Source organism: Bos taurus, chromosome 7 (genome assembly GCF_002263795.3).
Source record: "Bos taurus isolate L1 Dominette 01449 registration number 42190680 breed Hereford chromosome 7, ARS-UCD2.0, whole genome shotgun sequence".
Classification (NCBI taxonomy): Eukaryota; Metazoa; Chordata; class Mammalia; order Artiodactyla; family Bovidae; genus Bos; species Bos taurus.
In genome coordinates this window covers 71,234,841-71,262,731 of record NC_037334.1, presented here as the reverse complement: position 1 = coordinate 71,262,731, position 27,891 = coordinate 71,234,841, and the positions used below count along the sequence as shown (strand labels likewise).

The 27,891-nt window shown below is 40.8% G+C and overlaps 1 long non-coding RNA gene across 1 annotated transcript; it reads left to right on the top strand.

Moving 5' to 3' along the window:
- Positions 1–1,714: 1,714 nt before the first annotated feature.
- On the top strand, positions 1,715–27,891 carry LOC112447472 (uncharacterized). The gene is made up of 4 exons (XR_009495333.1): positions 1,715–1,805; positions 16,662–16,974; positions 17,688–17,749; positions 26,571–27,891. It is a non-coding gene; the product is annotated as an uncharacterized lncRNA (long non-coding RNA).

Genomic DNA, 27,891 nt, shown 5'->3' with positions numbered 1-27,891 from the left:
CTCTCCTATGTTCTAGAATCTCGGCTATCTTTACCTCAAAGAAGTCAAAGGAAAGGAAACAATAGGCTTCTGCAGCAGGCTGGTCTCGCGCCCTGGGGAGATACCTATCTGACCAGGTGAACATCCCTCTGTAAGAGGAAAAACAAACAAAAAGCTATTATCTGGCTAGTCCAGGACCAGACTTAGAAACTTATCTTCTTATCACAGGTAGGATGGGGAGTAACCTGGGATGATGATTTATAGTCATTATGACCACATGCAAAATCAACTACATGATAGGATAGATAGAAAGAGAGGGACTGTCCAGGAAGAAGGGAGAGAGAGTACAATAAGCCCAGCTTAACATTGGACCTTCCCACCCCCACCGTGGCTGCAACCACCTGCTGGCCCAGTCTTCAAGGTCAGTAAACTTGTGGCTGTTTTCCATGGCAGGTACTGCTAATTGATTACAGAGCTATTTTCTTCTAAAGCCAGACTTCATAATACAGTGCTGCTCCAAACTCCAACAATTGTTTAGAGCCGGAATGTCAGCTAAGATTTTTTGGCATCCTGGGCTCAAATTTCCTCCTTATTCCAGCAGAGGAAAGTACTGCAAAGAGGTTTGTAATTTTAACTAAATAAGAAACCCTGGACAAGTTCCTTACTTTGGGCTCTGAGTATTGCCTAGTCCCCTCCATTCAGGCATTCTGTGTTTTGAGTATTCTAGGAGTTCTCATACCTCTTTGGAAAATAGGAACATTTACATGGCACTGCTATCCCAAAGCTCCAGCTTCTTCATGACATGTTAGCATTTAGTTAACCTGGACTGTATCTGGACACACCCAACATGACAAGTGTTAGGTGTCCACACAATCACAGGGGTCGTGAGGTATGGTTTATTGACCCTCCCCAACTTCCAGACAAGTTCTCTGGAGTCATAACAATCAGATTAAGCTGAAGTGAAGCTTGACTGACAACGTCAAAGAAAACTCTGCTGTCATCTGTTAAGCAGTCATTGCTAGAATCTTCCTTGGCAAGAAACTACGTTTCCTTGTCTTATTTCAGGCCTAAATTGCTTTTATTTGTCCTGGAGACTAGATCAATAATCTCTCTCTCTCTCTGCTAGTATATATGAAATAAATAATTTTATATGAAGAAAAATAAAGGAAATGGCAGGGTGGCAGAGGGTAGAAAAGTCAGTATGTGAGAATGCTAATAGGAAAAATAACAGATAATATTAGATATTTACTGTGTGCTTCCTGCATGTCAAGCACTCTGTTATCACATTTAATCTCGACAGCCTAGGAGATATGTACCATCATTACTCTCTGTTTTACAGATGAGAAAACTTAGGCACAGCGTGTTAATTTTTCTAGGGCACTACAGTGATTTTGTTCTAGAGGAAAACCCGAATCAGGGCTGTCTGACTCCTTCCACCACACCACACTGCCTCTCCCAGTTCAACACTGAAGAACTTTCTCAAACCACCCCAGGTTCATTAGTGAAGGTTCATTCAGTGTAAATAGTAGAATACCCATTGTCAGGAGACTGTTCCTCTCCATCTATTGGCTCTGCTTTCACTCTCTTCTTTGGCAATCTGTTCTTTCATGGTGACAAGATGACCACCAGTAGCACCAGGCATAGATCCTATGCCTTCAGTAACCTCAATAGAATAAATGATTCTCTCTCTCCTCAGTCCTAGAAAAACCTCAGATTGTGTCTTTTTGTCTCTTTTCCTACCAGTTCCTAGCTTGAAGCATCACTATGGCCAACTGGAAGAAAATGACTTGATTGTCCAGGCCTGGGTCAACTGTTCATCCCTGGAGGTAATGGGGAAAAACTCCTTCCAAATTACAGGGTCAAAAGTTAGGAGGGGATATTCTAAGCAAAATTCCTGCATGGTGTCTTGAAGAAAAGTGGATGGCAGGCAAAAACATTATATGTCCGGGCACTAAACTTTTATCTATGCAACACTGCAATGTTCCCAAAGAACTGGCCTTGTGGTAATGCTAAATAAAGCAGTTGGAAGCTTTGTTTTGGTAAAATTCTAGAAGTTTAGAATTTCTCCTGGTACCTGAGCTTGGACCCAGATGTAATGTATTAATATTGTCATTGTGGGCAGCCTCCCCGTTGTTCCTCCTTCTGCACCTCAACTATGCTATGCTATGCTATGCTAAGTCGCTTCAGTCGTGTCCGACTCTGTGCGACCCCATAGACAGCAGCCCACCAGGCCCCGCCGTCCCTGGGATTCTCCAGGCAAGAACACTGGAGTGGGTTGCCATTTCCTTCTCCAATGCATGAAAGTGAAAAGTGAAAGTGAAGTCGCTCAGTCATGTCCGACTCTTAGCGACCCCATGGACTGCAGCCTAGCAGGCTCCTCCGTCCATGGGATTTTCCAGGCAAGAGTACTGGAGTGGGGATGCCATTGCCTTCTCCACCTCAACTAGTGCTTCACAAAGCCCCCACCACCCTCACAGGCAGAAACAAGTACAGGTCTCTCTCCTCATTTTAAAAAAGGCTGCGCTTTTGCCCAAAGAAAGTTTTAAGCACGGCCTTGTCACTACACTGGGTGGTAGGAAGGGACTCTGCCTCCTCTTCAGCCACTTGCCACTCATTAGTTTCATTATTCTTCAAATCCTATTTGTAATTCAAGGTCTGGTTCTCATCCAGCTTCTTCATGAAGCCCTTTCTACTCTTTCCACTGCAGCACTTACCCAGTATCTCTCATGATGCAGGGTTTTCTTTCTTTAAAAAGATTTTAAAAATTTCAAAATGTTTCATGCATACAAAAGAGTACTTGTAATATATGTGCAACTTGTAAAGCATAATTGCCAAGAAAATGTCCATGAACCTACCACCCGATGTAAGAATTCTGTTTTGGCTAGTGTTTAGGAATGCAACTGATTTTTGTATTTTAATCTCATGTCCAGCCACTTTCTTAATCACTTTTTATTATCTCCTTATAACTATTTTTTACTGTCTTACAGCATTGCTTAGATGTTTAGAACACACACACACATATATATGTGTGTATACATATACATGTGTGTGTATATATATATATATATTTCATGTAAAACATTATATTTCAACTTCTGTATATAAAATAGTGTGCTCATTACCAAAAATTTAGTTTTCACCCACCACCGTGTAGTTGGACCTCCTTTACTCATTTCACCCTACCCACCCTTCCCCACTGGTAATCACTATTCTGTTTTCTGTATCTGTATTGCTTCTGTTTTGGCTGGATTATTTTTGGTCAGTTTATTTTTTATAATGTACATATAAGTAAAATAATTAGGCATTTTCCTTTTCCATCTGACCCTATCTCACTTAGCATAATACCCTCTGGGTCCAATTATGTTGCTACAAATGGCAAGATTTTATTCTTATTTATGACTAAAAAATATTATATATGTATATACCACATCATGCTTATCCATTCACCTAGTGATGGGCACTTATATTGCAAATAATGCTGTGGTGAACATAAGGGTGCATAGTGAAAGTCACTTAGTTGTGTCTGCCTCTTTGTGATCCCATGGACTGTAGCCTGCCAGACTCCTCTGTCCATGGAATTCTCCAGGCCAGAATACTACAGTGGGTACCAGTTCCCTTCTCCAGGGGATGTTCCTGACCCAGGAATTGAACCAGGGTCTACTGCATTACAGGCAGATTCTTTACCACCTGAGCTACCAGGGAAGCCATAAGGGTACATCAGTTCAGTTCAGTTGCTCAGTCGTGTCCAACTCTTTGCGACCCCATGAATCGCAGCACGCCAAGCCTCCCTGTCCATCACTAACTACTGGAGTTCACTCAAACTCATGTGCATCAAGTCAGTGATGCCATCCAGCCATTTTATCCTCTGTCGTCCCCTTTTCCTCCTGCCCCCAATCCCTCCCAGCATCAGAGTCTTTTCCAATGAGTCAACTCTTCGCATGAGGTGGCCAAAGTACTGGAGTTTCAGCTTCAGCATCATTCCTTCCAAAGAAATCCCAGGGCTGATCTCCTTTAGAATGGACTGGTTGGATCTCCTTGCAGTCCAAGGGACTCTCAAGAGTCTTCTCCAACACCACAGTTCAAAAGCATCAATTCTTCGACACTCAGCTTTCTTCACAGTCCAACTCTCACATCCATACATGACCACTGGAAAAACCATAGCCTTGACTAGATGGACCTTTGTTGGCAAAATAATGTCTCTGCTTTTCAATATGCTATCTAGGTTGGTCATAACTTTTCTTCCAAGGAGTAAGTGTCTTTTAATTTCATGGCTGCAGTCACCATCTACGGTGATTTTGGAGCCCCCCAAAAATAAAGTTTGATACTGTTTCCACTGTTTCCCCATCTATTTGCCATGAAGTTATGGGACCAGATGCCATGATCTTCATTTTCTGAATGTTGAGTTTTAAGCCAACTTTTTCACTCTCCTCTTTCACCTTCATCAAGAGGCTTTTTAGTCCCTCTTCACTTTCTGCCATAAGGGTGGTGTCATCTGCATATCTGAGGTTATTGATATTTCTCCTGGCAATCTTGATTCCAGCTTGTGCTTCTTCCAGCCCAGCGTTTCTCATGTTGTACTCTGTATAAAAGGTAAATAAGTAGGGTGACAGCTTTGACGTATATATGTATATATGTATGTACGTATATGCAGCCTTGATGTACTCCTTTTCCTATTTGGAACCAGTCTATTGTTCCATGTCCAGTTCTAACTGTTGCTTCCTGACCTGCATACAAATTTCTCAAGAGGCAGGTCAGGTGGTCTGGTATTCCCATCTCTTTCAGAATTTTCCACAGTTTATTGTGATCCACACAGTCAAAGGCTTGGGCATAGTCATACATATGGGTATAAGGCATAAGGGTACATATTTGGCATAAGCGTACATACATCTTTTTAAAATTAGTGTTTTATATTCTTCAGATAAATTTCAAGATGTGGAATAGCCAAATCATATGGTAGTTCTATACTTAATTTTTTGAAGACTCTTAATACTGTTTTCCATAGTGGCTGCTCCAATCACATTCCCATCAACAGTATATGAGGGTCCTCTTTTCTCCACATCCTTACTAATGCTTGCTATTTCTTGTCTTTTTGATAATAGCCATTCTCACGGGTATAAGGTGACATCTCATTTTGGTTTTCTTTTTCACTAATAATTAGAGATGTTAAACATTTTTTTTTTCATGTGCCTATTGACTGTCTTTTATGTCTTCTTTGGAAAAATTCTAGATAAGATTGAATAGAAATTGTGTTAATGGGAATATGTGCTGGATAATGTAATGTATTATCCAGACAACTCTTTGAGAATCAAAGAGTCATTATCATGGTTGCTGGGAGTGCTATTGGAAAATGGTTTTCAGTTGTGAGTCTTTTCTGGGGATCACCTTGGGAAGACAGCACTCATGCTCAAGGTATGGTTCTTCCCAGGGCCAACCCTCATCCAATCACTGACTGACAAGATGGTATAAAGACCCAGAGGCCACTCTGGCTCCAAAACTCTGTGAGTTTAGCTGAGGTCTTCATTGGAAATATTTCCTAGCTCAATTTCTCTCTCTGCCTAAGCCAGCTTTTTTCCTCTCCTTTCCATATATACTGATTTCAGAAGAACTCCCGAACAAGCATTTTGTATGTTGACCTCTCTCAGGTTCTGCTTCCTGTGCAACACAGCCGATGACAGCTTCCTTACTTGGGTCCTCATTTTCAAGAGAATGTTATTGTATCATCAATAAGATTGCATAGGGGTTTTGATGGGCTTCCGTGGTGGCTCAGTTGGTAAAGAATCTGCCTACCAATGCAGGAGATGTGAGTTTGTTCCCTGGGTTGGGAAGATCCCCTGGAGAAGGCAACCCACTCCAGTATTATTGCCTGGGAAATTCCATGGATAGGAGAGCCTGGTGGGCTAGAGTCCATGGGATTGCAGAAGAGTCAAATATGACTTAGTGACTAAAAAAACAAAAAACAAAGGGGTTTTGATAGGTATCCTTCATTTGGTTAAGAAAATTCCCTTCTATTTTTCATATACTGAAAGTTTTTATTATGAGTGGGATCATTTTTCTCCTTCCCTGAAAGACAACAAAAGTTCTGTAATACAGATGTGCTGGAGGTAAATCCCCCAGTTTCTCTGAATATATATATATTTTTTCCCCTCATTCCTGCAAGATAGTTTTTAACTTAGCATGTAATTTTAGTCTGATAGTATTAACTTGCAGCACTTTGAAAACTGTTTTTCTCTATCATTTGACATCCACTGTTACTATTGAGAAATCAACACCAGTCTTTATGTATTTTCTCTCTCTGGCCACTTTTAAGACTTTTTCTTTGTCTTTGATTTTTCTTCAGTGCATGTACACTACATGGGTTTCTTTTTATTTATCCTAATTGTTATACACTGTGCTTCCTGCATCTGTAGATTCAGGTCAGCTATCAATTCTGGGAAATTCTCAGCCATTACCTCTATAAATAATCTCCTTCTCTATTCCCTTGTCCTGGATCTCTATTATACAATGCAAGCAATGATAATTTCTCTTTCTATTCTCTGTATCTTTTAATCACTCATATTTTCATCTCCTTGTCTCCCTATGGGGTATTCTAGATAATTTTTCCAGCTTTTTCCACCATTCCAGAAAAGATGTTTATATATTGTATTTCAAGCTATACTTACAATGCTCTTGAGCCCTGACACTGGTGTAATAGCAATAGTTAGAATTTTCAAAATGTTTCTTTTTTTCATAGTAACTGGGTCACACTGATAGCTAAGTCATCAAATAAAAACATTTCATTTAAAATATATCTTGTACCTATATATTTTACATCATATATAGGTTACTTTCAAAATTTGAAGTCCTTAGGGACCTAATTAAAATTGAATTTGGTGATATTGATTACTTTTTGCTCATAGTGACTTATTTCTTGTGTTTTTGGTGATTTTTTTGAATTGTGAGCTTATATTTTAATTTAATGAGAATGATGGGTTTAGTAAAAAGAGAAAGAGACATGAGATCACTTAAAAGGAGGGAGACACATGAGGTCTTGTGCATGCACCAAGCAAAGGCCATTTAAGAAAATAAGGAATATAAGGAACAGAGCCTTCACTGAGAATCCAACCATGCTGGTGCCCTGATCTCAGATTGCTATGCTATGCTAAGTCACTTCAGTCGTGTCCGACTCTGTGTGACCCCATAGACGGCAGCCCACCAGGCTTCCCCGTCCCTGAGATTCTCCAGGCAAGAACACTGGAGTGGGTTGCCATTTCCTTCTCCAATGCATGAAAGTGAAAAGAGAAAGTGAAGTCGCTCAGTCATGTCCGACTCTTAGCAACCCCATGGACTGCAGCCTACCAGGCCCCTCCGTCCATGGGATTTTCCAGGCAAGAGTACTGGAGTGGGGTGCCATTGCCTTCTCCAGCCTTCAAAACCATGAGAAATAAATGCTGTTTAAGCCACTGTCTGTGGTATTTCATTATAACAGCCCAAACTGACTGAGATGTATATTTTCAGAAAGTATTTTCTGTTGTTATCATCCATCTTCTTATTTTAAGCAATGTCATATGTACTAGGGGCTAAATAAACATTTTCTTTTAAACAGTGGATAAATGACTTTGTAGATGAATCTCTTTGAGTCTTCCTCATCTGGTTCTGTTTCAGCAATGATTAATTGTTACCTCTTCCTGCTCTGAGTCTTGCCCTTTCCCCATCAAGAAGCTCCAGCATCTGGGATCAAGCCATCATTCATATTGGTCATAGATCTCTACTAATTTCAGAGTTGAAGATATTTTAGTCAGGGATCAGATCAGTTCCTTTGAGAGAGGAATTTTTATCATGTTCTTTCAAATGTACATCCAAGGGCAGAGTTCGTAAGAAGATCCAGGCAAAAAATGCCGCTGATTTCCTCCTAGGTCATGAAGCTTATTCTGAGAAGAGTCCCATGTAAATCTGAAATCTGATGCTATCTATCAAAAAATGTCATTTGAATCTCGTGCTGCTTTAGCAAGAGGACTACTGAATTGCTGATTATATTGGCTGTCTGAACACTTAGCAGTACAGTTTAAGGGAAGCCTAAGAAAAATAACTCAGCAGAGTTAAGGAACAGCAAGGAAGAGATAATGCCCACATAGACGATTTTATGTTGCTCAGCTATTTGGGGGGCTTCCCACTGGCTTAGCAATAGACAATCTGCCTGCAATGCAGGAGACGTGGGTTCGATCTTTGGGGTAGAAAGATCCCCTGGATGAGGACACAGCAACCCACTCTACTATTCTTGCCTGGAGAATATCATGGACAAAGGAGACTGGTGAGCTACAGTCCATAGCGTCGCAGAGTTGGACACGACTGAAGCAACTGAGCACACACACACATGCACACAGCTATTCTGAGGGTATCTAGCAAATGCTTGGGGGGGCACTCCTACAGTTCTGAATGGGTGTGTTCTAGTATTGCCCTGAAAGAAGAAAGGAAGACCCTAAGGCCAAACTACTGATTCATTTTTCAAGGGCAAACTCCTTTATTGCAAGAGACACCAAACAGATGCTTTCTCAGGATAGCACCTGTGGACTAAAGAGATGCACAACATAAGAGTTCAGAGCTGATTTATTTGTGGCAAAATGAGGACTGCAGCCAGGGAAACAGTACCTCAGATAGCTCAGAGACTGCTCCAAAGAGGCAGTGGGGAAGGTCAATATGTAAGCTTTTGGTGAAAGGGGAGTTCAATGTAATCAAGCAATTAATTTGCAAAAGGTTTTCTACTAGTCATGAGAAGCTGATGCCACCATAAAGAGATTTAGACATTTTCTATATATGAAGAGATGCAAGGACTAGGATGCTGTTAAAGTGCCACACTCAATATGCCTGCAAACCTGGAAACTCAGTAATGGCAACAGGACTGGAAAAGGTCAGTTTTCATTCCAAAACTAAAGAAGGGTAATGCCAAAGAATGTTCAAACTACTGCACAATTGTGCTCATTTCACATAATAGTGAGGTAATGCTCAAAATCCCTCAAACTAGGCTTCAACAGTATGTGAACTGAGAACATCCAGATGTACAAGTTGGATTTAGAAAAGGCAGAGAAGCCAGAGATCAAATGCCAACATCCACTGGGTCATGGAAAAAGCAAGAAAACTCCAGAAAAACATCTACTTCTGCTTCATTGACTACACTAAATCCTTTGACTGTGTGGATCACAATAAACTGTGGAAAATTCTTCAAGAGGTGGGAATACCACACCACCTTACCCACCTCCTGAGAAATCTGTAGGCAGGTCAAGAAGCAACAGTTAGAACTGGACATAGAACACTGGTTCAAATTAGGAAAGGAGTATGTCAAGGCTGTGTATTGTCACCATGCTTGTTTAACTTATAAGCAGAGTACATCATGCAAAATACTGGGCTAGATGAATCACAAGCTGGAATCAAGATTACTGGGAGAAATATCAACAATTTCAGATATGCAGATAATAGTATCCTAATGGCAGAAAGGGAAGAGGAACTAAAGAGCCTCTCAATGAAGGTGAAACAGAAGAGTAGAAAAAGATGGCTTAAAATTCAACATTTAAAAAACGAAAATCATGGCATCTGGCCCCATCACTTCATGGCAAATAGATGGGGGAAAAATACAAATAGTGGCAGATTTTATTTTCTTGGGCTCAAAAATTACTGCGGATGGTGATTACAGCCATGAAATTAAAAGACATGTGCTCCCTGGAAGAAAAGCTATGACAAATCTAGAGAGTGTATTAAAAAGCAGAGACATCCCTTTGCTGACAAAGGTCTATATAGTTAAAACTATGGTTTTTCCAATAGACATGCATGGATTTGAGAGTTGGACCATAAATAAGGCTGAGTGCCAAAGAATTGATGCTTTTGAACTGTGATGCTGGAGAAGACTCTTGAGAGTCCCTTGGACTGCAAGAAGATCCAACCAGTCCATCTTAAAGGAGATCAGTCCTGAATATTCATTGGGAGGACTAACTCTGGAGTTCCAATACTTTGGCCACCTGATGCAAAGAGCTGACTCATTGAAAAAGACCCTGATGCTGGAAAAGATTGAGAGCAGGAGTAGAAGGGGGTGACAGAGGATGAGATGGTTGGATGGTATCACTGACTCAATGGACATGAGTTTGAGCAAACTCTGGGAGATATCCAGAATTTGCCTGCAATGCAGGAGACCCTAGTTTGATTCCTGGGTTGGGAAGATCCACTGGAGAAGGGATAGGCTACCCACTCCAGTATTCTTGGGATTCCCTTGTTGCTCAGCCAATAAAGAATCTGCCTGTAATGCGGGAGACCTGGGCTTAATCCCTGGGTTGGGAAGATCCCCTGGAAGAGGGCATGGCAACCCACTCCAGTATTCTTGCCTGGAGAATCCCATAGACAGAGGAAATTGGTGGACTACAGTCCATGGGGTCACAAACAGTTGGACATGACTGAGTGACTAAGCAGAGCACAGCACATGACAGACACCCTTGTTGTTGTCATTTCATTGCCGGCAAATGTTCTTGGGAAGTACCAATTTATAGTCGACAGGCAAGAGCCAATTTGTAGTTGACACACCCTATGGGCAGACAAATTAATGAGATGGTGGCATTTTGCCTTTATCCTATAAGCTTCAACTGTGATATTTTCTTGGAACCCTCAGATAGATTCCCTCTTCATCCTCAACCCAACCCCATGTCAACAGAACTCTGACCTGATTCCATCAAGTAGTGAGAACTTGCTTCTCTCCATCTTTGTTTTCTTGCCTGGCCAGCATTTTGCAGGATTTGGCTAAGATTCCTGGTGTGCTCCCCGGAGTCAGAAGGTTTGCTGGCTTCAAGTCTGTCTGTTCATTTCAAGTGTTCTGGTGAGACGAAATTAGAGGGACTTGTGCTTAGTTGAGAATGAAATTTCATCAACTGGGAGAGAGGATGAAGGAAGAAGAGAACAGGGACAGAAAAGTACGATAAAAGCCCTGAGGTCATGGTTGGGCTGGGAAAGAGGATCCACAAGGAGCAGTGGTTAAGGGAAACAAAACCCCAATCAAATCCCAGCATTGCTACCTGCTGCCTCTGGGACTAGGAGGAAGTTACTTAACTTCCCTTTTCTCTTCTATAAAATGATATAAAAATATCATGTTGCTGTAAGAAGACTACAGTGCATAACACACATAGATCTCTCAGCAAATTATCTGTTATTATTATGATTATCCCTTCTACTGGGTTGGATCTTCCTGTTTTTCTAAGACTGTGTGCTAGCTGTACTGTCTGTTATGAGTGATGATTTGGTATAATTGGAGTCACCCACCACCCCCACCAAATATCCCCCCAACCAGCCAAGTGAATGGGGCCTGAAATCCCATCTTTGGAGTTAATCCAATAGGCAGGAAACTTCCTTCCATCACCTGTCTGTTCTTTAACATAAATATATTATCCAAGAGTCTACAACATCCTAAGGCCAAAAATCTTAACTTCTTCATGACGCAGTCATGTTCTATTTTCCTATTTTCTTTCTTTCAATGCGGGAGGAGAGCTTTCCTGATTACTCTTAGACAATACAAAGTGTGCTGATCACTTTAACTCCTGAAGTGCAGTCTCACTTCAGGTCCTAAGAAGGACAAAGGATCAAAGCTTCATCCTTCACTCACATTTGTCACCCACCTTCATTTAGGTTATGAGTGTGGGAAAGGGGCCAGTGGGTTTCTTTCTCCATCCTCTCCCACCACTCATCTGGTTTTCCTCACTCATGGCCCACATCTGGTCGCAGAAATACCTGACTCTGGAAAATTCTGGGAGTTCAAGCCGATCCCAGCACAGCACCTCTTCTCTGCTTACCTATGACTCTAAGCCAGCCCTTCTCTCACCCTTCAGATTCAATCCCTGCGTACCCTCAGGCCCTCTGGATATCTTTAAATTCTCAAGTAAAGGCCTCAGGTTGGGAGGAAGTGGACTGAAGAGGAGAGTAAAACCACAGCTCAGCTTTCTCCAAAAAATGCTCACTACACATCTTCTCTCTCAACACATTTATACCCTCACTATGGGATGGAGGAGCCTGGTGTGCTGCAGTCCATGGGGTCATGAAGAGTCGGACACAACTGAGCAACTTCATTTTCACTTTTCACTTTCATGCATTGGATAAGGAAATGGAAACCCACTCCAGTGTTCTTGCCTGGAGAATCCCGGGGGCGGGGGAGCCTGGTGGGCTGCCATCTATGGGGTCGCACAGAGTCGGACACGACTGAAGCGACTTAGCAGCAGCAGCAGCAGCAGCATGGGATTCAAGAGTCACCTACTGCTGCTAAGTTGCTTCAGTCGTGTCCGACTCTGTGCAACCCCATAGACGGCAGCCCACCAGGTTCCCCTGTCCCCGGGATTCTCCTGGCAAGAACACTGGAGTCGGTTTCCATTTCCTTATCCAATGCATGAAAATGAAAAGCGAAAGTGAAATCGCTCAGTCTTGTCCAACTCTTCGAGACCCCATGGACTGCAGACTACCAGGCTCCTCCGTCCGTGGGATTTTCCAGGCAAGAGTAGTAGAGTGGGATGCCATTGCCTTCTCCAATTCCCAAAGAAAATTTCTGCATTATGGTCTGTCTTACCTGACTTTAGCATTTGAGGTCTCAGTTAAAACTTCTAGTTTAACACATTGTTCCATAAACCTATCCCCAAGGGCACCATAGTAAACGTAGGTCTTCACAGAGCATGAATTTGTCACAGATTTGTGTTGAGAAGGGAAGGGACTGGAGGGGTGTTGTGCAGGGCAAGGGTTCGACTGCTTTACTTGGTAAGAAATACAAATTAAAAATGAAATCAGATTACATTGTGGGGCAGAAAACAAAGTTGAATACATATTAAAGTATAACGTGAGACTTCAAGGAAATGTCCTACTTGTTGTGGCTTTTGCAAGCAGAGCCTCTAACTCACTCTAACTCTCCACCACCTCCAGGAGTGAATGTTCACATATCTCTCCCATTAGGAAGGTGCTGAGGGTGGGCAGGAGGAGGCACTCCTTGCAAGATATGCATGAAGACATTATTAGCTATTTATTAATTGCAGTGGAGAAGCAATCAAGTCACCTAGACGCTATACCGATCTACCAACATTCATTATCACATTTTTTTTTTTGCAGATTTGTATATTAAATTGTTGGGGATGAGGAAACAGAACAGTAGTCTGTTGTTTTGTGTTTTCTGGCAGAATATCAGGAATAGGTACAGAGTAGGAAAAAACCTCTTAGAACTGCACTGTCCAGCAAGGTAGTCTCACCACAAGCGCCTATGCAATGTGGCCGGTCCAACTGAGATGTGCTGGCATATAAAATATAGTGTAGATTTTGAAGACCTAGTATAAAAAATAGAAGGGAAACTATATCATGAATAAGTTTCCATGTTGATTATATAATGAAATAGTCATGTCTGGATATACCAAGTTAAATAAAACGCATTATTGAAAGTAATTTTACTTTTTAAATAGAACTTAAAGAAAATAGCTATCAGAAAATTCGAATTACATATATGGTTTGCATTTGTGGTGTACATTCTAGTGCTGTTGAACAGCTTTGTCTTTTGATCCCTTAATCCAAGGGTCACCAAATGGTGGGCCAAATCTAGCCCACTGCCTGTTTTTGTCAATAAGGTTACAGTGGAACACAGTGACACCATTTCTTTGCATATTGAGTGTTTTCATACTATAATGTAAGATTTGAGTTGTTGCAAAGAACTGTAAGGCCTTCCCAGGTGGCTCAGTGGTAAAAAATTCAAATGCCAAGCAGGAGACGTGAATTTGATCCCTGGGTCAGGAAGATCCCTTGGAGAAGGAAATGGCAACCCACTCTTGTATTCTTTCCTGGGAAATCCTATGGACAGAGGAGCCTGGTGGGTTACAGTCCATGGGGTTGTTAAGTCAGATATGACTAAGTAATTAAACAACAATAATAGCAAAGAGAACACATGGGCTGCAAAGCCCTAAAATATTTATTATTTGGATCTTTATAGAATGAGTTTTCAGACTCCTGGTAATCCAACTCTCTATATTTTTCAAGGAAGAAAGCAAAGCCATGATAGAGAAAATGATTAACCTAAGGTTATGTGAACATGTGAGGCAGATGCAGGGCTGCACCTGCCCTTGCTCCTTGCATCACACTGGGCCTCAGTGTACTTGATGGAGCTGAGATCGAGGAAGTTATTCCATGTATGAGGGTGAACTCTGGCTGTACCTCATAGTGAGAGACTCAGTTCCATCCCAGGGCACAGGAGGGCCTGAACAAAAAAACAAGGCCCAAGGAAAAGGTTCACAGAGAAGACTGAAGCCCACCTTAGGGATGGGGAGCTGGCGGGAATTCCAAGGCTAACTCTCCTACCATACTGTTTTGTTTCACATTATCTCAAAAATATCTTTACTGCCTCACAATTTAATGCTATTTCCACTACATCTTAGAGAGAGTTGATACAAAATAAACAAAAATCCCACTTCATTTATAAATATTGCTGAATTAAACATTTACAAAACCCTTTTCAAAGATCTGGCCATTCAATTACTCTATGGTCTTTAATAAGGATAAACCATATGACATATTTCTCCTAGGACTTAGCGAAAGGAAAAATGTCCCTCCAGATGGACTTGCATAGGTTTTTAAATAATAGAACGAGAACTCTATAACCCAACATGTTGCTCATTTTGTGTGCACTCCCAGGATGACTGGCGCTAAAAGTCTGCTTAATTTCAGTTACCAAGAGGTAACTGAAACACACCAGTCTTGAAACAGAAGACCAAGGGGTCTTATGATGGTTAATTTTATGTGTTAAATTGGCTGGTTTATGGAGTCTCTAAAATTTGGCTAATCATTATTTCAGATGTGTCTGTGACAGTGTTTCCAGAAGAAATTATTCTCAGTAAAGCAGATTGCCTCCCTTATGTGTGGGTATCATTCAATCTGAATATAACAAAAAATGGAGGAAGGAAGAATTTGTTCTCTCTTGGCTGGGACATCGATCTCCTGCCCTCAGACTGAGACTTACACTCTCAGCTTTTCTTGTTCTCAGGCCTTCAGACTCAAACTGAACTATACCACTGGCTTTCCTGAGTCTCCAGCTTGCAGATGGCAGATCTTGGGACTTTTTAGCTTTCATAATTGTGTGGGTCAATCCCTCATAACAAACAGAAGTAATAGCATATATAGAGAGGAAGATTAAATATATTTATCTGAAACTATTTTAGATACATTTATTGTTTATAAGTATATTTTATAATATAAATCAATATATTTATAATATATAAGTTTATGTAATATATAAATATTTTATTATATATATTATATAATAAACATATATATATAATATGTATTATAAAAATATTCATATTTATGGGCTTCCCAGGTGGCACTAGTGGTAAAAAACCCACCTGCCAACACAGGAAATGTAAGAGACGCAGATTTGATCTCCGGGTCAGGAAGGTCCCCTGGGGCAGGACATGGCAACCCACTCCAGTATTCTTGCCTGGAGAATCCCATGGACAGAGGAGCCTGGAGGGCTACAGTCCATAGGATCGCAAATAGTAGGACATGATTGAAGAGACTTAGCATGCATGCACACATACATATTTATATATAAATATAAATACATTCAATCTTCCTCTTTATATATCTTATCTCTGGAGAACCCTGACTACTACAAGTCTGTTATATTATACCCTTCCTCAGTCTCACCTAACCTTTTTTAGTAGCACATTTCTTTCTGCACTTACTGTTATCTCCTTGTGCTTGTTTCAACAAATATTTATTTAGGGCCAACTAGAGCTGCACCCTTGATATACAAAAAGAAAGTTTCTATTCTCAAGGAATTTACAATATAAACATTGAAGTGAAGAAAAACCCTTACCCACTGGAAATACAATCTATAGTGGCAACCAACCTTTTGAGTGGAATAGGTGATACCCTTTACAATGTCATTTCATGAACCATGTAGAGGTTTCCCTGCTATGCTAAATAATATTGCTCTCTCCCACAAGCTATAATCAGGAGAGTAGACACATGATTTATATATAGCCACTCCCAATTTCTGTGCCCATGGCAGAAATCACAATGTATCAGCATTATTTTCCACAAATCTATTGTAAACAGGCTGTGACATGAATCAGACAGCCACTGACAATCAGAAAGGAATATATGCCATCTCCTAATATCCACAAATAGAAGATCAGTCATTGTGATACAATTTCAGCTTCTTATTAAAGAGTAAAAATTGCAGAAGGAGCAAAGCAAGATGGAAAGTGATATCAGCCATTAACTATTCAGTATAAGTTAAATAACTCTCTCTCTCTTCCCTACTCACTGCCCCCCCACTCCAGGAGTGGGTTCACAGTAGTTTGATTGACCTTGAAGAGACTGGCTTCCAGGGACTTGTACAGAAGAAAAAATGAGACACGCAAGAAGGTTTCAGAACAAATACTGCTTACTCGATTATTGTGCATATTAATAATATTTTACCTGAATAATAAAGGATATCCAAACTTTCTCCCTGGCCCTCAACAGGACTTCTGCCTTGAATCTCTACCTTGTTCCTTTGCCCTTTGCTTTCTGTCTTTTCATTATGTATTCCTCCTAATGGTAAAATTCCTGAACATGTGTGTATTTAAAGGAGATTAATCATTCAAATACCATAATTAGTTCAAGAATTGTGTCTTTTCTAGATGGAATGAGCTAATTAATTTTTTTTCTCCCAGGGAACCTGCTCTCAGATGTGAACTAATTAGTGAACTGCACATCAAAAGAAGTGAAGTGTTTCTTGTAAATAGGATTCCATTTAAAACAGATCAAAAGAAGACTTACCCAAGTCACTCCCCCATCCTCTGATTTTTCAAGCATCAGGCAGACACCAAAGAGAACAACAAAAACAACAAATCACTGCATGATACACATGATACTGAAGGAACAACTGTGAGGCCAAAGTCAAATAATAATGAGAAGGGTGAACCAAATATGTCCGGGGATGGAATTCCACTTCTTGGAACTTTCACAGCTGGGTTTCTGATATAGGTCCGTGTTTGTGATTTACTCTATGTGTAAAGTGAGAGGGTTGGAAATATGGTCTCTAGACTTGGTGATCTCTGGCTGAAAGCTGTGTGACCTTGCACAAGTTACTTAACTTCTCTGGGATTCATGTTCCTCATCTGTAGTATGTGGGTCCCAACCCCTTCTCTATCGACCTCTCAAGAGACTTGTGAGGATCAAGTGAGATGATTAATGTGACAAGGGTTTAGAAAAAATCTAAAATGGCTATACAAATGTGAAGCATTTTTGGCATGGTTAACAAGGTCTCTATAGGCATAACAAATTAAAAGAGGAAAATTTCCCAGATGATTTTGTCCAAAATTATAGTTCCTGAAGAAAGCAGTATCCCAGTGGGCTGCCTCCATAGATCAGATTCACAGCATAATTGCTCAAACCTCCTTTCTCCTGTGATTACAGTTAGAAATTAGCTTCCAAAGAAGAAACAAGTCAAACTAAGCAAAAGGATGAGAAGACCTTTTTGTTTTCCTTTGAGGTTCCAGATCCCTGGACATGACAGATTTCCCAAGAGCAAGCTTACTTGTCCTTCTAAATGTTTAGTCATGTGTCCATCAGCCTAGAAGGGCAAATGAAACCTAAGCTGCCAGTGATTGACTGTGAAAAGAGCTCTTTGACTTGAATTTAAAATGCAAACTGATGTGAAAGAAATCAATAACTACATTTTTTTTTTGCACAAATAGCTTTGTCATTTTTTGGTGGTTGTTGCTGAACACCGAGAATTTCAAGGTGGATGAGGAAGCAGGTAAGATGTTCCCTAAAGAAAAGCTCTCCCCAGAGAAATGAGGCCAATGTATTCCTGCAGATGAGAGCATGAACACAAATGGAGAGGTACACTTTGATCTGATGACAAGGAGTGACGCAGGGAGCAGCTGGCAAGGAAGGAGGTGGCTCAGGAAAGCACTGGAAGGACCTCAGGTCCCTTTGTGTACAAGCAGTATATGTAGTAAAACTGATAACAATATAAATCCAGAACTGCTAAGCAGGTCTGCGGATGACCTTAAGACAAAGACATGAGACCGTTTACTTTTTTCCCCCAACCCCACCAATCTGGGAAGGCACACTTCTTCTCACAGGGAAGACAAAGTAAGAGAGAAAAAGAGGTCTGGAAGCTACCTTCTCAATGCTTCAGACAAGTACAGGGTTGTGTGTAATGGATCCAGGTGGGAATGGGGGCTGGAGGGAGGTGGTGGTAGAGGATGGTTAGCCCTACCATGAACAATAGCACTGCAGGCACTTATGGCACTGGGCGGAGGAAATTCTTTTTTCACTTTTCTAACTATTTTTACAGAGGAGAAATTCACACAACATAAAATTAACCACTTTACGGTATACATTTTAATGGTATTTAGCACATTCCCCATGCTGTACAACCATCACCTCAACCTAACTGCAAAATTTTCCATCACCTCAAAAGAGGCTCTATACCAGTTAAACAGTCATTTACCATTCCACCCTGCCCAAAGGCAACACATTTTTAAAAAATTGTATTTATTTACTTGCTGTGCTGGGTCTTTGTTGCTGCACTGGCTTTTCTCTAGTTGTAACAGGTGGGGCTACTCTCTATTGCTGTGTACAGGCTTCTGATTGTGGTGACTCTCTTGCTATAGAGCACAGGCTCTAGGATGCACAGGCTTCAGTAGCTGCAGCACATGGGCTCAGTAGTTGTGGCTCACGGGCTCTAAAGCACTGGCTTAATAGTTGTGGTGCACAGGCTTAGTTGCTCCATGGCATGTGGGATCTTCCCAGACTAGGGATTGAACCTGTGTCTCCTGCATTGGCAGGCAGATTCTTTACCAATGAGACACCAGGGAAGCCCAGAAGCAATACTTTTAATAGAGGCCTTCTTTTGCCCATCTCATCCAAATATTATAATACTCAGGGCTCACTAGTGTCTTCTTTAAGCCTAGTTGTAAATCTCAACCATGTCAACTGTTTAGACAGTCTTTGCATCTCTGGACTTCACTCAGGCAGTTCAGAGGCCCTCCCCAGAGTCCTGTACCTAGTGCTGTCACAGGCATCTTTGGCTCAAGGATCACATCTCTAATAGAGGCACATCAGGTCTTTGGAAAGGAGTTCGGAGGTGTGTTGAGCCAGCACTCCAGGCACATCTAAGGCTATCTCTGGATCCACCTCAGGGGTGGAGCTTTACATTTGATCATGAACAAATTTCCAATTGGCTACAAGCCCCTTGCTCTGGACCAATGCTTGAAGTGATGACAGGCAGCTTCTTGAGGGACTTGACAGTATCATCTCTCTTATGATGTCCCCACAAGGCCAGCACGATATAGTAGGTATTCCATCCATCTGCAATGGCTGAATCATCCACTAGGAGGAAAAGGTGCTGAATGCTGGGGTACCACTTAGCTCTGAGGGAAGGCCTGGCCTAGATTCTTGCTTCTATTTTCATGTACCCAGATCTTGGGATTTCTGAGCCTCAGTGTCCTTGTTTGCAAATAAGTTTATAATACTGCTTCTCTCTTAGGGCCTGAGTGAATATTATGTAAGTTATAATAGATGTAAAGTGCTTAGTCCAGCTTCTCCAACACTGGAGGCCTCTGCACACTGTAACAAAGGTGATTTCAGTGGTAGAAATGAAGGAGGGGCTAGAAGGTACATGACATTGTTGAAAAAGTAAGAAAGAGTCTTAGGTCAAGAAATAAGATTATAAGATCAACTGGGAGATACAAAGATGGTTTAAGGCCAACTATCAAGAAACGATGATGCTCCTGCTTTTGGCTCTGTGAGTTCCAGCAATGATAGTCTGAAAGACTTCTTCAAGCAGTAGGGGGATGGCCAAAGAAAAAGACTGATATGGTCTGTATTGTACAAACAACCAACCCAGCCCTTGGTCCCATGCACTTTTGCACTACTAAAACAAACAAACAAACAAACAAAAAAACCCAAACCCCAATGACCTCTATTGGTTAAACTTCTACAATAGGAATCAAATGTCCCATGGAAGCCTGCTCCTTAGCATCCTAAATGAACCTCTCAGGCTGGGATGTGAGAACAGAATCTGTGTTAAGCTCAGAGGTAGATTCCCAAATACCAGGAGCTCGTATTCTGATGTGAGGTTATCCTCCTGCCCTGCAGATATGGATTCCCACGGGATGCAGGTCACAGCTCTTCCACCCCATGTATGCCCCTAAATTCTTCCTAGATCAAGCTAAACAAACTATCAGCATAAGCCAAACTGATTCTGTTTCACCCAAGCACATTGTTTTCCAGGGCCATGGTGCTTCTTGCAACTTGCAATGCTGGAAAAAGAAAAATACTTTATTTTGGAGCTATGATGGAATCAGTTAAGACAGATCGAAGTTTTCTTTGTTAAAAGAATTGCCTTTTGTCCTAGTTAACCCTTCAGACTCAATCAATTTAGGTATGACTGGTTTATTTTACCAGATTAATCAAAAGTAGAAAGAAAGATAACAGAGATGTAATAGTACTTGGATGCATATGTATGTGTAACTATATTGCACTTGGTATATTCCCATTCCAGAACCAGTTTTGTTGTTCACAACTGGAATTAACTGGAGAGTGATGTTTTGAGATGTACCAAGAACTCAATTCTTGGCCCTTCCACTTTCCATTGATCAAAACAGACATGGCCTGCCTTATAGATGACAAGAAACTTGAAGTATAACAGAAACTTGAATGAGAAAAGCAAGACTAGATAAGATCCAAACAGACTAGGACAATAGGCCAAATGTAGCAAGATAAAACATCATAAGCAAAAACATCACATTACGAAATTTTTAAAAAGTCAACCAGAATGCACGAGGAAGGAATAATATGGTTCAACAGTTCACTTGAAAATGATCTGGAGAGAGAAAATAGTTTAATCTTTCATTGAAACTTCTGTCAATTTTTATCAGACTCCAGGAACACTGTGTTGAGTAGGATTCCGAAATACTGATATATGCTGAGCTCATTGGACAAGAGGGCTATGATCAATTTCCACTGTTGGCTTTGGGTGAAGGATGGGAGGACACTGATACAGATATTGCCTATTATTTGCCAATCGTGGGGTAAAATTGATGTGTATCCATAAAATGTGCAAAGTTCTCTATTGTTTTTTTCTTGCCCAATATCCATTCATCTTTCTTCTGATAAGTGAAAGCTGCTTTTGTCTGGTTGTACACCTCTCCACCACTCTCAGCACAAATGATTCCAGTGCTGCTGATTCTACTCCCAGCCCCATCAGCTTATCACATCCCCGTGGCTACAATGATTATTTCAAGGATAATCAGGTTCCCACCAGAACAAATCAAAGGCAATTCTGAGATTTTTATTTAAAATGTTGAGCAAAAGGAAATCTCTCTGTTCAGCACGGTTGTTGGGAAAGTAAGAAGTGACCCTTAAGTTGCTTGGCAGTCTTTTTTTATCAACATGAGGAAGGAAGCAGCCTGATAATAGAATCAAAAAGAAGAAAATAAAGAAAACAGATGGAGGGCTCTGATGAAATTATTTAAGCAAAGGATTCAACTGTGCCTGAAGCCTACTATCCCTGGTCTTTCAGTCATATGAGCTGGCTTTTTGTTTAATTTTGTTTTTAGGAAAAACAAAATTTTGTGCTTGGTTTCCTGACACTTTTAACCAAAGAATCCTTAATATTGTGATTTAATAGAGTAAATACGCCTAGGAGACGATGGTCCTATTGTTTTCTGTGCTAGCCACAAAGTTTAAGGTTAAGAAAGGAACTCCTAATGCCACACTCCATTCTATTCTTTGCAATTCATTTAAATAAATGGATATTTTTTCCCTTGGGAAAAAAAAAAAGGAAAGAAAAGTACTCCAGGTTGTAGGAGGAGATGAGCCAGTATTTATTGACCCAGTATTTACTGAATGCTTACTATGTGCCAAATTATTTCTATATAGAAATATGGATTATTATTCCTCATATTACAGATTAGGAAACTGAGGCTTAAAGAAGCTAAGAAATTTCCTTAAAGTCACACAGTTGATCAGTGAAGGAGCCAAATTTGCGTCCATAACTGCCTGGCCCCTGATCCCACATTCTTTACTTCAAAACTGAACTGCTTGGTCCTCTTTTCTTTGCTAGAGTGAAATACAGAGAAATATCCACTCACCAATAAATACGCATCTGAAAAAGGATGTCTTTTTTTATTGCCTCCAACACATACACACATGCTCCTGAAGAAGATGGGATCTGGTAATGGAAGGTCCTTTTATTAGTTGAAGCTGGTGATGGATTTGATAGGAAAATTTGAGAGAAGTAACACTATATGCTACAGTGAAATTTCTCTTCATGGTAAAAGGTTGGGAAATTTAGAGGCCAGTGAATAATCTGGAAGGAAAGATAAGCCAGGAAAACTGAGTACTGCAAATGAGAAATGGAGGGAAAAAAAGGATTCCTTCCAGCCCTTCTCTTATTTTCCCTTGTTCTCCAGCCCTCCTTGGGAAGACCACAGGGATGAAGAATATCTAAGCAGCAGTGACGGTCATTACTGCTGCGTACCAAACATCTCTTCCTCTACCTCCCAGACACACACAGTCACCTTTTCCTTTAAAGTTAAGTGTACCATGTGACCGGCTTCAGTTAATGGAATGTGAGGAGAAGAGAGGAGAAGAAACACATGTTACTTATGGGCTTTGTATTCTTCCCCTTGCTGAGGTGATCATGGAACCACATATCAAGATAGAAACTCTATCAGTCTCTCTCCCTGAGGAAGCATGCCAAGCAGAATCTCCCTGTAGATCCACTTTGGGTATTTAATGTGAGTGAGAAATAAATTTTGGCTGTGCTAAGACCCTGAGATGCAGAGACTGCTTGTTACTGCAGCATCACTTAAATTTTATTGACTGATGCAGAATATTTCAGGTTTGTTCACTGTGGTTAAACTCTCTCTGTCATCTCTCCTGTGAGGTCCTCAGTTAATCGAACATTGTTCACTGATCCGTTGTTGTGAGGTTCCTTTGTGATTCCTTTGAGGAAGCTCCAGAAAGATGTAGGATCTATTGATACCTGGGTTTCACATATAGTTTGTATGCTTATCTACTTTTGCCTGTGATTTCAATTTGACAGTTTTTCCTTTTCCACCTAGTGTAACATATAGGTCATTTTGTTCAACAGGTTATCTAAACATTTGAGAACTTTGGGGGATATTGTATTACTTATGAAGAGAAACTGCTGTTGAATCGAATGTGTTTGGTAGAAAAGAGAACAAGATAAAATTATATACGAAAATCCAACAATTTGCCATAATCAGCAAAAGGAACTTATGTAAGAGTTATTATCATTTTTGAAGGACTTCAATTCCACAACTTACAGAATTATTTCCTAATTTCCTTTTAATTTTACATTTTGACTCTCCCCTGCTCATTTAATAATACCATTTTACATAAGTTTCTTCACATTTATCATTTAATTCACTCCTGTAGATAATTCCCCTTTGAGGTGGCTGAAAAGTGAAAGTGTTAGTTGCTCAGTTGTGTCTGACTCTTTGCAACCCCATGAACTGTAGCCCACCAGGCTCCTCTGTCCATGGAATTCTCCTGGCAACAATACTGGAGTGGGTTGCCATTTCCTTCTCCAGGGGATCTTCCTGACCCAGGGATCAAACCTGGATCTCCTGCATTGTGAGCAGATTCTTTACCATTTGAAGCACCAGGGAAGCCCCTGAAGTAGCTGAGACAGCTGTTTTTAAACATTATTTCTGTATTCATCTTCTCATATACTCCATTCAACAAATCTATGAGGTGAGCAATTCATCTTTTATTGCCTCATTTGACAGATAGGAGCACTAAGCCTAAGAGAGACCATATGACTTGTATTTGGCAACAAAGTAGTGAAGAAAAACCTAAAAACTAAATCTCATGGCTCAGAGCATTAATAAAAAAACAGGAAGACCTAGATTGCCATTAAAAAAAAATTATCCTCCACTTGAGAAAAGATTGAAAAGGAACAGGGAAAATGAAATGAGTTGTGTAAAAGGGCTGTGATTATGGATAAGTGCTTATTGGTTAAAACATTTTCTTTAATGTTTTTATAACTGTGGTTTAAATATGAATGAATAAAAATCAGAAAAGGGAAATAGAAAACTTGATGAAGTTTCATGGAAAGTGGTCTTGACTTCTGTGTTTCTAAGAGGGAAGGGACTGATTTCAGCTCAAATATTTCTGGAGTTCAAGATCCAGCCCTTGGTTAATTTTATGCTTATAAATTTGTCAATTCTGAGAAAAAAATCAATAACTAATATTTATTGAACACTTACTATGCCTTAGGCACCAGACTAGGTGCTTTACATGGATTATTTTATTGTGTCCTTTGCAACTATCTGATGAGTTAGATAGGATTATTAGTTCTATTTTATAGATAAGGACACTGAGGCTCAAGAAACTTGCTCACAACTACGTGGCTAGAACTGTAAGACATGGACTGCAACCCAGTCAGCTTGCCATCAGTGTTTATGTTCCTAATCACTGTGACACATAGTCTCTAAGCTATTCTCTTTGTCATTGGAGGGGAAGACATAAAGCTCACATTTTCTTAGAATATAGAATTGTGCTTTCCTTCTTATACCTAGTTACATGACTTTCTTCTCACATCTATTTAGTTTTTTTTCACGCTCAGGATGAAAAGTAAGTGTCATCTCTAACACCACCCCCTATTGATTAGCAGCATCTGTCTGGAGTGTGGTATTGACAAAGATTCTAAGACTACAGGAGAAATAGCCATGATTGGATTTGCAATGTCTGCCATGGGCACAAGAGAGGGAAGGGTTGACCAAGTGCAAGCCATTTGACAGCCAGCATCTGAAGGTGGTAAAAAGAAGCATTTGGATAGCAGAGCTAGGACCCAAATCATTCAAGGGCAACAGAAGTGATTTTGACTCTAAACCAATCAAAAGTGATTAGGGAGAATCCATGAGTCCCAGCTGAGTGGTAGGAGCCTGGCCCATAACAGGACTTTATTACTCCCACCTCTCAATAGTAGAATCTTGTTCTTTTTCTCTGTTGTGCTAACTTATTTATTTGACAAATACCATATGCCAAATGGTATTCTACCAATGAAGGAAAATGCCTAAAACAACATGGACGTAAGCTCTGCTCTCCTGTAGCTTATATTCTAGTGGGAATAAAAGCAATAAACCGGTAAAGCAGCAAAAAATTTCATATAATAATTCAGTATTAAGTGCCATGAAAAAGTCAAGCAAATAAGGAGATCTAGCCATGGGGGTGGGGCGCAGGGTGAGAGGTGAAGACTTAGGTAGGGATTAATGAATTGTCAACTTCACAGTGACACTAGTACGTTTGTACCCTCAGGCTCTCAGCTGCAATAAAGTATATGTTAACACGCACAGCTTAGCACACAAGGTATCTTGGTTTCCACATCCTCTCCCTTCTGCTATGTGGACTTTGACTCACTTTCTATAGCCATATTCTTCGTGCTTCTCAGTAAATCTTTCCTTTGTGGATTTTTTGGTGTATTTTTCAAATTTCCACAATGTTTTAGTCTATGGATTATATCATTATAACTGTCTTTTCCTATGCTGTTTCCCCCTCCTAGAGTATATTTCCCACTTCTCTAGCTCATGAATATGACTCATTCTCAAGATCTAGGTTGGGTTAACCCAAATCTACCCAAGTGGAGTTAGGTATCTCTTTCTGAGGTCATCATGATCCTGTGCAGACCGTTTTTCGGGTGTTCCAGTGACAACCTCTGGGACATCAGCCTTCTGACTCCAAAGCTTTTCAACTTCATCTACCCCAGAGTTAGTGAAGTATGGGTCTTGTTGAAGGTTCCTTTGTAGCCCCAGTCCTAATTCAAAGCTTGATACATGCCAGGAACTCAACAGCTATAATACAGAGGTGATCATGGCTGGAGAGATGGGTCTGTGGGCCTGATACATGCTGTATGCTTGACCCTTCACAGATCACTTACACTCTCTGAAGTAGTTTTCAAAAACTCATTTCAAAGGATGATTATGAGGATTAAAGGAGATGACTCATATAAAACATTCTGTAAAATATGACAAAAACTTAGCCCTCATTTACTGCACATAAATGATAGTAATTAATAAGTTTAAAGTTGAATAATTAATAGTTGTGATAGCAGTAGTATAACAGATAGATAATGAAATATGGATGAATGGATGGACAAGTAGATGCTTCTGCTTTTGTGGTTACATCAATACTTGACTTGGAATGACTATGATGTTCTGAATTCCTTTGGCTTGGCTTCGTGTTCTTCTTGGTTATAGACTACCTAATATTCCTTCTGTTTCTAAGCCTTTGCCTTTAGTACCTTTGCAGGATTTAATGACTATCTTCTTAATCCACCACTATTCACAGTGGATTAACATCCAGAGATTTATCAAATAGAAGACTGACATCTGCATTATATACAGTTGTGCTAATTTTACTCCTTCATTCACCTTCTCTTTTTTTCATCTACTCACCAATAACTAGTCATTTATGTGGCATTTAATGCTTTATAAATGTTATGAGGTTTTATATAGCACTGTGAGGATTATGGTAAAAAGAGTTTATTTGGTATTTTAAATCTAATTTCTCAACATTATCCTTTTGTTTCTCCCCAGTGGTTTGCATATTTAGGTCCAGCACTCGGGGTTTTGCCAAGCAAATTGTTATTGATGTGTGGAGTTAAAAAGGCAGGAACAAGAGGTTTCTTACTGTGCTAACTGGTAACTCTGCGTGCCTTAAAATAAATCACGCCTGGAACTGCAAAGCCATTTTGGTGTTCTGCTTGCTGATCTGTGAAGAGGCTTAGACCTTTTCCTGAGTGTGTCTTGATTCCCAGTCTGCTGGCTGCAGAACCCTCCTGGCTCATGGGCAGAGGGATGAACAGCAGCAAGATGGCCTCTGCCTTCAACATCTCTGATAGTCTCCTTCCTGGTTGGAAGGTCGAGCTGTGGCAGGGGCTGATGTGGGGTATAGGGCTGGTCATCAAAGCCCTGAACACTGAGACACAGGCCAAGGAATATAGGAAGAAGCCAAGCCTGACTCCACAGCCCTTGATATCCTTCCTGATTCTAGAGCAGAAGGTTAAATCAGGAAAGATGCCAAGCAAAAGGAAGCACAGAGATGTCAATGGACAGACATACCCACCCACACATGCACATTATGCTGCCATTAAGGTCATGTCATGCTTTCAAAAATATATAACATGCGGCAACAATGGAGAAACAGGCATAGAGAATAGACTTACAGACATGGGGAGAGAGGAGGAAAAGGTGAGATGTATGGAAAGAGTAACATGGAAACTTACATTAGCACATGTAAAATAGATAGCCAATGGGAATTTGCTGTATGGCTCAGGAAACTCAAACAGGGGCTCTGTATCAGCCTAGAGGGGTGGGATGGGGAGGGAGGTTCAAAAGGGAGGGGATATATGTATACCTATGGATTTCTTTGGAGGGAATGATGCTAAAGCTGAAACTCCAGTACTTTGGCCACCTCATGCGAAGAGTTGACTCATTGGAAAAGACTCTGATGCTGGGAGGGATTGGGGGCAGGAGGAGAAGGGGACGACAGAGGATGAGATGGCTGGATGGCATCACTGACTCCATGGACGTGAGTCTGAGTGAACTCCAGGAGTTGGTGATGGACAGGGAGGCCTGGCCTGCTGCGATTCATGGGGTCGCAAAGAGTCGGACACGACTGAGCAACTGATCTGTGCTGGGAGCGAGCTCCGCCCATGGCAAAGGTCATGAGGAAGGAGGCTTGGCATACGCAAGGGCGGGATCGAGCCTCAGGAGTTCCCCTGGAAATTCTCAAGCATCTACCCCCTAAACCAGAGTCTGCCTACTTTCTGCTTTGTGCTTTCACCTACACCTCTGACTTTACGGGGGGCTGTCCCCCACTACCTCTCTGTGAAAAAAAGAGTTAACTTACTAGTTA